Consider the following 13,942-nt stretch of genomic DNA (forward strand, 5'->3'; position numbering starts at 1 on the left):
AGTTTTACTACCATTGGTGATATGAAGGTGATTATGATTATGAAACACCCTGTAAATTGTGGAAGAACCCTCTGTATGGATCAGAATATTCAAACAAATCTATTTTCTGAATTCATTACTTATGAAAAGCAGGGTTTTCAAGAAAGCTATTTTCTTGAGAAATTATTAGTTTCCTGCAAAATTAATTATTATTTAAAAATAATCTGGCCTTGAACACCTCCAGGGATGGGGCATCCACAACCTCTCTGGGCAGCCTGTTCCAGCACCTCACCACTCTCTCTGTAAAGAACTTTCCCCTGATGTCCAACCTAAATCTCCCCTCCCTCAACTTAAAACTATTTCCCCTTGTCTTGCAGTTATCTACCCTTTCAAAGAGTTGATTCCCCTCCTCTTTGTAGGCTCCCTTTAGGTACTGAAAAGCTGCAATGAAGTCACCCTGCAGCCTTCTTTTCTCTAGGTTGAACAAACTCGGCTCCCTCAGCCTGTCCTCATAGGGGAGGTGCTCCAGTTCTCTGATCATCTTCGTGGCCCTCCTCTGGACCCTCTCCAACAGCTCCCTGTCTTTCTTGTACTGGGGGCTCTACACGTGGAGCAGAGTAGAAGGGAACAATCCAATCACTTCCCTGTCCCTGCTGGCCACCCCTCTTTTGATGGAGCCCAGGATACCATTTGCCCTCCGAGCCGCAAGGGCACATTGCTGGCTCATGTTAAGTTTTTCATCTATCAAGACCCCCAGGTCCTTCTCCACAGGGCTGCTCTCAAGGACCTCTCCTTCCAGTCTGTAGGGATGCCTGGGATTCCTCTGGCCCAAGTGCAAAACTCTGCACTTTGCCATATTGAACCTCATCAGGTTCACCCGGGCCCACCTTTCTAGCCTCTCGAGGTCCCTCTGAATGGCATCCCTTCCTTCAACCATGTCAACCACACCACTCAGCTTGGTGTCGTCAGCAAACTTGCTGAGGGTGCAATTTGGAGATGATAAAATATGCTTGTTTGGAACTGAGAACAAATTATAATATCATCTGACCCTACAGAGATATTTTAATTCTGGCTGTGAAAAGGCCTGAGAAATCTAGCTGGGTCTCTTCTGAGAATTACAAGTCTCCGAAATTCTGTATGGAGTCTAATTTGACCGCTGTAAGATGTAAAACAATGTTTTGATCACTTCTGCGCTCTTCCTTATTTCTTACAGCCATCAAGGTCAAGAATATTTTTTAAAAAATGAGTCTGACATCTAGCAGCAGCCCATGTGAGTGCCTTCCATCCGTGTTAATATCATTTTTACTAAGGAAGTAAATTGATCTGCGTGTCGTTGGTGATCATGGATTTTTTTTTTTACGCTTATTTGTAGTGGTTCGTATGAAACTATTTTCATAATCTACAGTCTTTTTTTCTCTTTTTTTACCACCTGGTGATCTCATGGTTTAGCAGACTTCATGTGCTCTTAGAAACATATCCACCTTGAACTTTTGTCTTCAGTAGTATGCCATTTTCTTGCTGATTTATGACTTACATCTGCTAAATGAATATCTAAACGAAAAACATTTGAAATGAATTGACTAAAAGAAAGCACACAAAAAGTAATTCTTCATCTCTCTACTTTACATTTTCCAAGTTTAAACAAAATTTACGCTGCTGCTCCAGTTTACAAAAAAGTAGTATTTCCGTAAATCCTCCGAAATTTCATAGAGCCTGTTTGTTTATTTTAAAGACAGTGAAAATTATATACCAGCTGAACAATTTTAATATTGCTTAAGAACTCCTCTAACTTACTCAGAGTTGTCTGACATGGAATTACGTGGGGTCATAAAGCATTTTTGTTTGTAGATGCTTTTGTTTCACTCCTAGACCTTGATTCATCTTTCATGTGCCTTCTGTTCAGAACTGTCTATACATTTTGAGCAAGGTTGTGTAGATGCCACAAACTTGAATTATTCCTTCCTTTTTCTCACTCATTTGACTTCTGCTTTCCATGATTTCATTAGCAGAAAAAAAAATAGTCTTCTGTGAGGATTTATTAAAATGCAGTAGAGCTAAAATTTAATTGCCAAAAATGTCTACAATTTGATATTTGTTTTTTTGTTGATGGTAGGTTTGTTTGTTTTAATTAAAATGCACATGTCTAGCACAGCCATGCTTTAACCAAACTGATAGTCAGCCTACTGTTCCATTGCCATCTATCTCATGTACTTCCACTTATGTTGCAGAAACTATGGGCAACTTAGCTCCAAATTAAGAAAGTCAATGGAGTTTAGAGTTCCATAGTTCAAATACATATTTGGCTGACATAAGCTTACTTTAATGAGTTAACAGCACAGTCATATAATTCCAAGGATACTGCATGTGAGTGTGGACACTAAATCACTCATAACTGTCCATTTCAAGCCCCTGTTTCTTTCTTCTCATCCTAATCTGAGACTGAATCCTTTCTTTGGCCCTTCCATGTCTAAGTACGTTTTATGTGGTTGGGTAGACTTTCTGAAGATTATTTCTCGGTGCCTGGTCAAGGAGTAAGATCAGTTCATATGAAAAAAGTCACAGTTTAAAAAGAAAAAAAAAGGTTGCAATCCTTGCAGCAGCAGCTTTGTAGAATATATTTTCAAAGAGCACAAGAGTGCTCTTTCAGTTGTTTCCTAAGTTCTATATTTATTTTCAGCTTGATGCGTAGAGTTATGAAGCTGCTGCAATATTAGCAATTCATTTTCCAGGTGGGGATAGTGGAGGCAAAGTAAAAGATTTTGGGATATCTAGAGAGAATGGCAAGTATGTACAAGCCATCCAGTCCTATAATCCTACTTGATACAATTAGCCAGCGTTCTTCAAGTTATGTCTACATTGCCACTGGATAGAAATTAGACTGATGTTTTGCTGCTTACAAATTAAATGAGGTCTGTGAGGAAAAATTCAATATCTTCATCAATGAACTGTATGAAGGGACAGAATGCATGCTCAGTCAGTTTGCGATGATACAAAGCTGGGAAAAGTGGCTGATGCACCAGAAAGCTGTACCACCATCCAGTGAGACGGGCAGGCTGAGAGGTGGGCAGAGAGGAACCTTATGAGATTCAAAAGGGGAAAATGTAGAGCCCTATGTCTGGGGAGGAATAACCATATGCATCAGTACAGGATGGGGGATGACCTGCTAGAGATGAGCTCTGCAGAGAACAATGCAAGGAGTCCTGGTGGTCAACAGGCTGACCGTGAGCCAGCAGTGCGCCCATGTAGCCAAGAATGCCAGTGGGATCCTGGGGTGCATTAAAAAGAGCATAGCCAGCAGGTTGAGGGAGGTGATCTCTCTGCTCTGCCCTGGTGAGGCCACACTTGGAGTACTTTGTCCAGTTCTGGGCTCCTCAGTTTGAGGCAGAAAGGGACCTGCTGAAGAGAGTCCATCCAAGGACCACAAAGATGATGAGGGGCCTGAAGTATCTCCCTTATGAGGAAAGATTGACTGTCCTGGGGCTGGTCAGCCTGAAGAAGAGAAGGCAGAGAGGGGATCTTATCAGTCCTTCTGTGTTTTCTCATGCTCCTAGACAACACACAGATAAAGGGCTGTTTCCTCTTCCTAGAGCAGACCTATATAGTGAGTAGATTGACTAGATGTCATGGCAGGGTATGGAGATATGACGTGGTTGTTGAAATAGGGATGCTTATGTCAAAGTGAGGCAAAGGAAGCCAGATGTGTAATGGAAACATATTTATTCCATCTGAGGACAGTGTTCCACCATCTTCATATGTTGACTGTCCACCCAGCCAGCAGGTGAATTGAGCTCTCACAAAGTACAAAAGGCTAAAAGTTGATTACAAATGGAGTATACTATCTTCAGTCTTTAAAACAAAACAAAACAAAAAAAGAAGGGAAAATGCCTTATCTATCTATAACGTATCATGATTATTCAGTTGCTTTCTGGAGTTGTCATACATTTTAGCAGCTAACAAGCAGAAACAGCTATGACCAGAGACATTTTCCTATTCTTCCCTCCAAAATCCAGTTTTACAATTCAGAAGTTACAAGAGTACAAGAACACATGACTTGTAAATTTTATTTTGTTTGAGATAAACTCAGAAAATCTGAAGAAGTGCAGAAATACCTTTAAATGTTTAGCCATCTCATGAAGGCAGAAGTGACATCGAGCTTCTGGCAGTACTGCCAGAAAACTCAGAACAAATAGAACAAAGGTTCCTTGTCTGCAGTGTCTGGGAGCAATTCAGAAGTCAGGACAGTGATAGAAAACTTGTTTAATACAGGTTATAGAATGACTCAAGAATGTCTCTGTGTATAATAACAGATGCTAAGGACAAACCACAAGGATCCACCGTTGCTTTAGGAAGATCCTTGAACAGCAGCTATGACAACCAGAGATGACTTTAAATAACATGCACCCAACTGCCATTTAAAACCTTTCCCCTTGGACTCCGGAAGAGCCAATGACAGGAAAGACAGAGATAATAGAGGAAATGAATGAGTTTGTTCTGGAATTGTGAGACTTATTTTATCAAAAAAGGGGTAAAGCTGACAGTAATATCAATGACCTTTCCATTCAGGCTTAGATGAGCTTGGAGGTGCAATTTATAATGTTTGTGACAGTACTGAAGAAATCTATTGTTCTTGACAATAGGGCACATTTTTTTTGAGCTGCAGAGCATAGCATTCATGATAAGGAAAGCATTTAAAGAAAATGGGGAGAGATGGGTGGACGAATAATATTTACTTCAATTGTAAAACTATTAACATGGGAGGTAATTTAACAATCCAGAATATCATGTGTATACCATGGACAGGTTGTATTCAAAGTAGGTTCATTCAGTGCTAATACAAATGTATGCATTAGATCTGAACAAACTCCACATTTTCATTTAGCGATACAATAATAGGTTTATAAATGATTACTGGGTATTTCTCAGACAGCTGACTTTCCTGAAATACCAAGTTTGGTTCTGACTCTGGGTCATGATAAAGTTTCTCTTGAATCTCAATAAACAACAAAAGAAAACCAATAAAACAAACAAAAATGTCCTAGGTCAGTTGATGTGGTTGCTATTACAGTTCATGACAGGAATTCTTCACAGTAAAATATGAATTACTAAATGTTAGTGGCTCCTGTATATTATGCAGCTTTTAATTAAGATTGTAATCAATTCAACACCAAACAGATGATTGCTTAACATCAACTGCATGCTCATAAAAGAAGCTGTGTTATAAAATATTGGTCTAATCTGTTTCATCTTTATGGGAGGTACTTGTTTAAGCCTGGAAGAATTTGACTAAATTTCAGCAGTTGTTGTTGGATTAATTACAAATAACAACAGCACCTCTAATGTTTACAGCAATAGCATTGGCTGCATACAAAAAAAGCTGTAGATAGCTGGTTCCAATATTACTATAGGATGCAGAAATGCTGGAATTGAAAATAAAGGCTTTTTCTTTACAAGTTCTCTTCAGTAGCTTCAAGAGTACTGAGAAAAATGTGTTCCATTTTCCATCTGGATTATTCCTGTGTGTTTAATTTCTAGTCATTTTTAATCCAGGATAGATCTTAATACATAAAATATATACTGCAATATAAACCCATTATGGCTGGCCATCAGGAGAACTATCATTCGGTGTGTAGTACTGAACATCTGAAGGATGGAAAGGAAGAAGTGGATGATGAGGCTCAATTATGTGGCATGTATTATGTATGTTAAAAGACTGGAATAAAAAAAAAACCTGTGATTCAACGGACTTACGTGGAAAACCTTTTTCTAGCATTTGTTATCACGGGTACAGTGTCTGCTGCATAGTGATGTTAGCAAGGCTTCCATCAAACATGAATATGAAACTAGAATTTAGTCAATGCACAAGTGACAATTTGTGATAGTAACAACTACAATTTCCCTCATTTTCCCATACACTCTTTAGTAGCTAGTCTAGCATCTCCAGTACAGTACTCTCTCTTCTCTCCAGAGCATTGGAGCAGTCTGCCTAGAGAGCTTGTGGAGTCCCCTACTGTGCAGATACTCAAGACCTGTTTGAACACCTACCTGTGTGACCTATTGAACAGAACATGCTTAGCAGGGACTCAGTGAACTCTTGAGGTCCTTTCCAACCCCTGTAATTCTGTGATTAGCAATAAAATGTTTATATGAAGTAAGGAATAAGTAGCAGACAGATTAAGTTTTTTTTATCTGTAGAAATGTAGACTGAATAATGAGCATTCCAAATGGTCACTGTATTATAAAATGGTAGAGATAAAAAGCCTATGTCCTGGACTTCTGCTGCAGTGTTTTAGCTAAGCCTGGACAGATATGCTGAGCTACACCACAGATTCACTGTGAAATTTCCACTGTTTGAAAATCGTTTGTGCAAAAATAGAACGGATAGAATATATATTTGAGGAACTGGGGCACATATTTTTATACTGTTCTGTTTAGTAGCATCCACAGTTACTGAGACTACAAGCATCACAAAACCAAAGAGGAAAAAAAAAAAGGTATTCTCTCCACATTTCATGATCCTTACAGATGAATGTGAGTTTCCTCAAATATATCTTTCAAGCAGCATTTGATTGAATTGAGTTACTTCAAGGATCCAATAAAATTTTTCCTGAGAGGAAAATATAGTGCTAATTTTTGCAAAGCGTATATCATTGTTTTCGGATGTTTTTCAGCTCTCTATGAAGTAAAATTTTCAAGCAAAAAGCTCTGCAGCATGCCAAGGGAATACTGATCTAGTAACAGGGTTCTGGAACAAATGGAAGTATTATGCAGAAAAGCACACAAATAGACATGGTAGTGTTCAGCAACTGGATATCTTCGGTGACTGTGGCTTCATCCTGAGGGCTGGTCTAAGATCAAATGAAACCTCTCATGCTGATGTTAGGAATGCTAAAGAAAAAAGTTGGGTATAGTTCACAAATACTATTTGGAGAATGTGGAACAGCTTCTTGGCTGCTGTGTATGAGCCAAATCCCAAATTAAAATTTCTTATTGAGAGCTCTGCATCCAAGCATTCCACAGAAATCACTCTCATTTCAGCATCTTCACTGAATACTGAGACTTTCTGCCATCTGCCAGCAGTCTCCTCAGAAAAAAGCGTAGAACATTATGTTACTTTTTCACCACAGTACCTTATTTCTTAAATTATTGCTTTTTCATGCCAGTGGCCTTTCTGTGAAATAAGGACAATCATTTTCCTTTCAAGAAGAGGCAAAATCTTGTTAATTCAAGAAAAGATGTCTCAGATTTACTAATAAGCATGAGCACGCAGCGGTAATTCCTAGCACTGAACATGCAGTAATATTGTCCCAAGACTAGACTTTTCTGGCATGATGTGCAGTGTGCAAAAGCTCTAATTTCTCCTTTATCATGAGGTTAATCTTTCTCTCTCTAAGAGAAAAGAAAAAAATATATAGCAAATGAGAACCATAATGTACGATTTTGACATTGCAAAGCTAAGTGCATCTGATCTGATAATAGCATATCAAATCACAAAGATGATCTAGAAGGGCTTCATAGAAGGCAGAGTAAAATACAACATATTAAAAGCTCTTCAAAAAAAATCATGGACTGAGAACAAACTACAGGAGAGTACACAAACACGACTATTGCCTGTGACATCTCTCTTGGATATATGTCCGTGAAGGATGAAAAAACTATTATTGTGGGCCTGAGCTTATAGCTATCTGCAGAAAAAGAAATTTATGAAGATGGTATCATCCTTCGTACATCCATCAGTTTAATAAATTCAATGATAAGAAGACAGGTAAGATTTGGAGAAGATTATCATGCTTATTGATGTGGCATATAGTATTGCTTCCTATTGTACTTTTTTTGGATAGTGGATTCTGAAACACTTGAACAATCATATTCTGTGAAAAAAAAAAAAAAACAACCCTTAAAAACCATAATTTTATGAGATGTAAAGTACTTTCCCTTTTCATTGATGTGAGCAAATGAAAGCAAGAGTCATGCACTGACTTTCCTTTATATTAAATAATATTTTTTGTTCCACATGTTCACATTATGAGGATGCACGGAGAACACTGATGCCAGACAACAACTGTTTGGAACCATCATGTTTAATAAGGAATTCTGAAAGATGCCTTTCCCTCCTCTAACTCTCAAGTTCCTACTCTGTTGATATTGATGCATTCATTAGCAGTAGAATTTGTATGCATTTTTCATAGCCAAGTGATGTTCCACTTTAGTACTTTTCTTTCGGCTCTCTAGAAAATGGATTGAAAAAAGGACAGAAATATTTTGAAAATTTTCTTGACAGGAATGTATATGTGCATTGTATTTTTAATATCCAAAGAGTTGTGCACACATTCTTTGTTTTCTTCAGCAAGAATGCAAGATATACAATATTACTGATCTTTGAACACATGAAATAGGAAGCAGTCTCCTTCCTTTCTCAAAGAAAATGTTCAGGGTTTACTCTTCAAATATTTACCAGAGTCCACCGATATTATTTTATACAATACTAAAACCTATTTTCCCTATGAAAGGAGTCACAGACATGCCAAGCTGTGTTAAAGCCATGGAACATCGCCAAGGACAACTTTTTAGCATCTCCCCTACAATAATTCAGTAATCTAGAAACTATTTGCAGAAATACTGAAACAGGGAAGAAGGCTGGAATTCAAACAGCTTCATATCACTGGTGTACTTTTGCCTGTAATACAGACCAGTGTGCTAGCTTCCCAGTGAACATCTCACCTTATTTCTCTTATTCTTGACTGACATTGTTTGCGGATGGGCACCAGTAAACAGCAGCTGTGCTATGGAAACTGTCCTCTACTTTTTGATCTCCCTTATCTCACTTCCTTAAAAAATCTGCAAATGTTAAGAAGATTCCAGTAAGAATCAGAAGGCTTTTGCTATGAGACAATCTAGGAGGTATAGCAGAAACTTGAAATGGTTTTCCAAATACCAATTAATAAATTTGGCGGTATTTTTTTACTTTTTTTTTCAGCATTTGGAATGGAATTTAATCCCATCAGATTCTACGGAGATCTTTAAAATCCAACTGAGAATTTATTGGTCTATAGCTCAATAGTCAGGAATAGATAAGGAGTTGACTGGAACGAACTCCTGCTTAGCTGACAAGAGCATTTTTAATTGTGCATGTCACAAAGCACCTGACCAAAAGCTCCTTGAAAAGCTTAAATAGAATCTAACGTAGCAGACTTTATGTCTGCTACATACCTGCATGTAGGATCATTACTGTCCTGGTTGCACAAAGCAGTGGCAAGTAACACTAGCTTTACTTCTGTGCTAGAATTTCTTCAACAATGCCTCAGGTCAATGTATTCAGAAGAAGGATTAGGAAATACGTAGGCATGGACTAAGTAAAACTGAATGATACACAAAAAATTAAAGTGCAGATCTATTTTAATTTAGTGTTTTCTAACTAGGATAAAGCAATTGTTCATTCTAAACCCTAAGAAGTATTGACTCAAGAGCCAGGCACATATATGGAATGTAAATCATCTAATAATATTGTTTTATATTTGTTACTATTGCATTACCCTTAGAAAACCATCTGTTAAGGAGAACTGACAGAGTTCGACACCCCTTTTTGAATGGCATCGAGGAAAAAGAAGCATGTTGTCAGCCAACAGAGAAATGTAACTCCAGTGAAGACAAAGAATTCACCGCAATGTAATTCAAGAAATACAGCAGTACAGAAGAAGGAAAAAGTAAACTCTGCTTTCAGAATACTGATCAGTCTTGAAAATAATTAGACAATTCCATTCACAAAGTTCTCCTCTGCTGTCACGCAAGGTTTTGGCAGGTAAAATATTGAAAGCGTTTTGGTCCTTTATATCTAATGACAATATATATTGTGAAGTCTTTGGAGCAGAAGAGAGAACTACGTATTTCATCTGCTTTGAATAATATAATCACTAAGATTGACATGTTTTCAGAAAAGCTGACAGCAACATAAGAAATCTATCCCAAATGGTCAGAATGAACTATATTTCTATATGAATAAGAAAATGCTGAAACTAAAGCAGAAAAAATATTGGGATATGGAGGATTGGAGTACAGTAGCTACTGAGTTCAAGATTACTGGCCAAAATAGTGTACAATCTCAAATTTTTGTGAACTGCAAAGAGCAGACCTGTCTTTACAAGCAGTCAAGAGACAGCATTTACAACATTTCCCCAAGACGTCTGACAAATTAATCTACTCCCTTAATTAATTGTATTCTGCGATCTAAACATAGAAAGATAATCTGGTTAGTCAATTTATGTAATTAACAATATTTGTTATTTTCAAACTACAGCACAGACAGAACAGGCTAGACTGAGGCATTTATTCTAAATTCTAAAAGTTAACATGGGGTCACAACAGAAGGACTATGGTTCAAGCAGATCCCTTCCCATGCAGATCTCAAGAGAGGAATGGAACATGTAGGCTTCATTCTTCGTTATCTTTTTTTAAACATGCCTAGGTTCTGTGGCTTTAATGAGATTCACTGGTTATTTGTGCATGCCACTCATTACATCATTTAGTACTCCTACACTTATGGCCCCGTTTACTGAGCTCTCCCATTTTCACATGTGCTTTCTTGCTACTTCTAAACTTCACTATTTATAAAACAGCAAATGTGAAATCTCTCCGCTCTTTTGAAGGATGCAATAAACAATGATTTATCTATGGAAACCTCCCCATTTTCTTCTGAAGATCGCTTAGCTACCTTGACATTCATCAGAGCCATTCTTTTAATTCTGATTTATTCTGAGTGCAAAAGTTTCTCACAGAATTAGTACCTCACATGAGGAAAATCAATCAGGTTTGTCAGAGAAGAGTTAGGATCAGACTCAGTTCTCACATAGTCAAAATCTACCTGGTATTTTACTTTTCACAACTGTTGCTCCTTGACCCAGAGGCCTGCTTTCCCTTGCAGCACCTTTGCTTCTTCTCTTTTTCAGATGCATAGAGGAATACAACTATTCCTGCAATTCACATACCTGACAATAGTTACAACACACACACACAGAAAAAAACCAAAACAACCTGTATCATTTCAATAGAAGGTATATAGCCTTACCTTTTGCATAGCATCAGCTGGAGAACTCTGCCTATGGATTCCTGCATTAACCACAAGCACATTCAAATTTCTGAAATTCTGGGCATCATTTAGGAAGATAGCTGAATTAAATAAATTTAGGCGTAATTATAACACAGTCCTTGGTTTCCTTGTCAAATACACTCCTTACCTTAAAATTAAATACTTAACTTTCATTTCTAGTTTGAATTTTCTACTAAATGTATTTACATGTGTTGTTGTTTTGTTGGTTTTTTTTTAATTACATCTCTTGCTAAAATGATAATTCAAAAATATTTGTCATCCACAACAACAGATCACTTTAGGAATTAAGTTTAGGCAAAAAGTTACGGGATACAAAAGAGCTTATTTTCATCTCTTCTGAACTATACAAAAACAGGAAAATCAACACTGGCAATAAATTCTTCTTTCAATAGTGAATTCTAACACCTTTCCCATTTAATTCTGCAGATCTTTTTCTCCCACTAGAATAAAGGAAAGTGAAAAGAGAAATTCAAATGACCTTCCAAACTGTTGGTCATATTTAGCTTTTATTCATTGTTTTCAATGTATTAAATTCACAGATGTTACTAAAATAAGCTGTCTCATCTTTGAGGATTTATTTAGTTCCCTGTCCTATAGATAAGAAAACAGAACAAGCAACCACATATACTGTTACTGATAGATCCAGAAATAAATACAGATCTCCTAGTTATTCTTCCAATGAACTGGTGATCAGAGAATGTTTTGTGTTCAGCTCTGCTTAGTAGAGATGCTGTTCTGTGTACTGATCTCAGGAGCCAATACAGAGGCAACTGTGGTGTTTGTTAATCTAAGAACTCTCAAAAGTTTAAGAAAACATGAGAGCAGATATTAGATGGAAGACACGCAGTCACATTTCAATTAAAGATCCAGGCTAATATTCAGAGTTACAGAAGACTTGTGTAAGTGAACATGGCTGAATAAATGACTTCCTGCAAAAAGCAAGATATCCAAACTTCAAACTGAAGGAATTTGGAGAGTATGCCTCCTTTTAGGAAGTTTTCCTTCAGCTCTCCCACGCTGTCTAAGTATATTTTCTTAAAATCCAAAGTTCAATTGTTATTAATTTCCTTTGTTTATTCTCCACATAGACAAAACACAACACTTGTGATTATCAGCTTGTAAAATGATATTTTCTTTCAAAGTATTAGCTATAGTCTCTCAAGTCAAGTGCATTTATGAATATGTATTGATATGTGTTAATCATTTTTAATGCACAGTGTCTGTAAAAATATTGTTCCTTCCTCTAAAAATATTTGTCAGATGTTTCAATATGTATAAAGAAGTCTGAAATTAAAAGACCAGTGTAACAGAAAAACACCCATTCATCATCAGTTCACTGACCATCTATAGATATGAACAGCTAATTTAGTCAGTGATATTTCTTTCTCCTTTTCCTCCCTGATTCACTGCAGTTTCTCTTTCTGCAGTTGTCTGTTCCAGAGCTATAGGAGTCTCAGAGAGCTCAATTTACAAAGAAAGCTTAAGGTATCCACTGAGTAGCCAGAAGAATTTACAGAAGTGACTTAATAAATAGCATATCAAACTCCTACTGAGATGCTACTAACTTCCTGGACAGACAACACTGATTACAGAAAATCTGTAGAGAAAATATATTGAAATCTATCAATTCCACAAGGGGATAAGTTGGTCTGATTTTTGCTGTTATTGCAAGAGCTCCTTCTATCTTCTTGTACCCGCAGTGATATGCAAAATGTATTTGCACACACTGACAGAAGCAGGTTATGGCTTCATGGTCTTGTTTTATCAAATTTTTATGAAAGAAAGATATGTATTGGATGTGGTGTTTCTGGCTTTACTGAGCAGAAAACCAAATGTATTTTCCTTGGAGTACAGGATCTGTATGCTGCAAATGTCTGATATGAAGTAATGTTCTTGTGACAGATTACTGCCAATACTGCTTGTTTGTGAATGAAAACCAATTCAGAGATCATAGGCAGCGGGAAGCTGAACATCTGGGGAAAAGTCAGTGGAGAATTTTTTTACCTCTAGCTGCTGTCTTTGTATAGGACCAGATAATCCAGGTTAAAATACAGGCCAGCTGTGAAAAGCCAAACAGAAATAAATCTCTCTCATAGTGGAGCAAAGACAGCAAAACTGCCACAAATAAAGCACAGAAATCTGATCCTCAAGAACTATACCCTTTCCTTAAGTAGTACCCATAGGTAGAGACCTATGGTATGCACTAGTGTAGCAACAAGAAGAAATGAGGAAGAAATGGCAAATAAATTTCTTCTTTGGTGATGGTGTGTGGCTGTGAGTTTGGGTTCTAGCACTGAATCCAACTTGGGATTTTATGAACCTGCAATTCAGGTAACTGAGATGCTTCAGGAAACATCTAGCTTTTCTTGCCAAATGAGTCTATAACTAAATGGGATTAGGCAGGAGGAGATATTTTACCAGGAATACAAAGTAATTTCTTCTCTAATTACTAATCTATGCTAAGGAATTTTAAGTTCTCTCCAGGCTGTACAGAGACGTATGTCTTTTCTTTCCCCAGAAATGTGTAACAAAGTAATTTCAAGCTTTTCTGTAAAATTGAATGTGCTTTCAATCAGACCTTCTAAAAAGTGTATAAAAGAGCTCTTAGCTAGTAATAAATTCTTCTTTTCAATATTAACGAATGGCATCAAAGGTTGCAATTTTAACTGCTGCTGAACACTGGGTAAGGAAATGAGGTTTGTCCGTGTTCATTGCTAACTTCTGCTATCTGACTTGTTTGGAGCTATCGTAATTGTAGTATTATCAGTGTAATCTCCTATAAAAAAGATGTGAGATATGGCCACATAGAAATCTGGTCGAACCTATAATGTTCAGACTGTTATTTTTACATGCTGAATATCT

This window comes from Phasianus colchicus, chromosome 4 (genome assembly GCF_987193195.1).
Source record: "Phasianus colchicus chromosome 4, bPhaCol1.hap1.1, whole genome shotgun sequence".
In the NCBI taxonomy this organism is placed as follows: Eukaryota; Metazoa; Chordata; class Aves; order Galliformes; family Phasianidae; genus Phasianus; species Phasianus colchicus.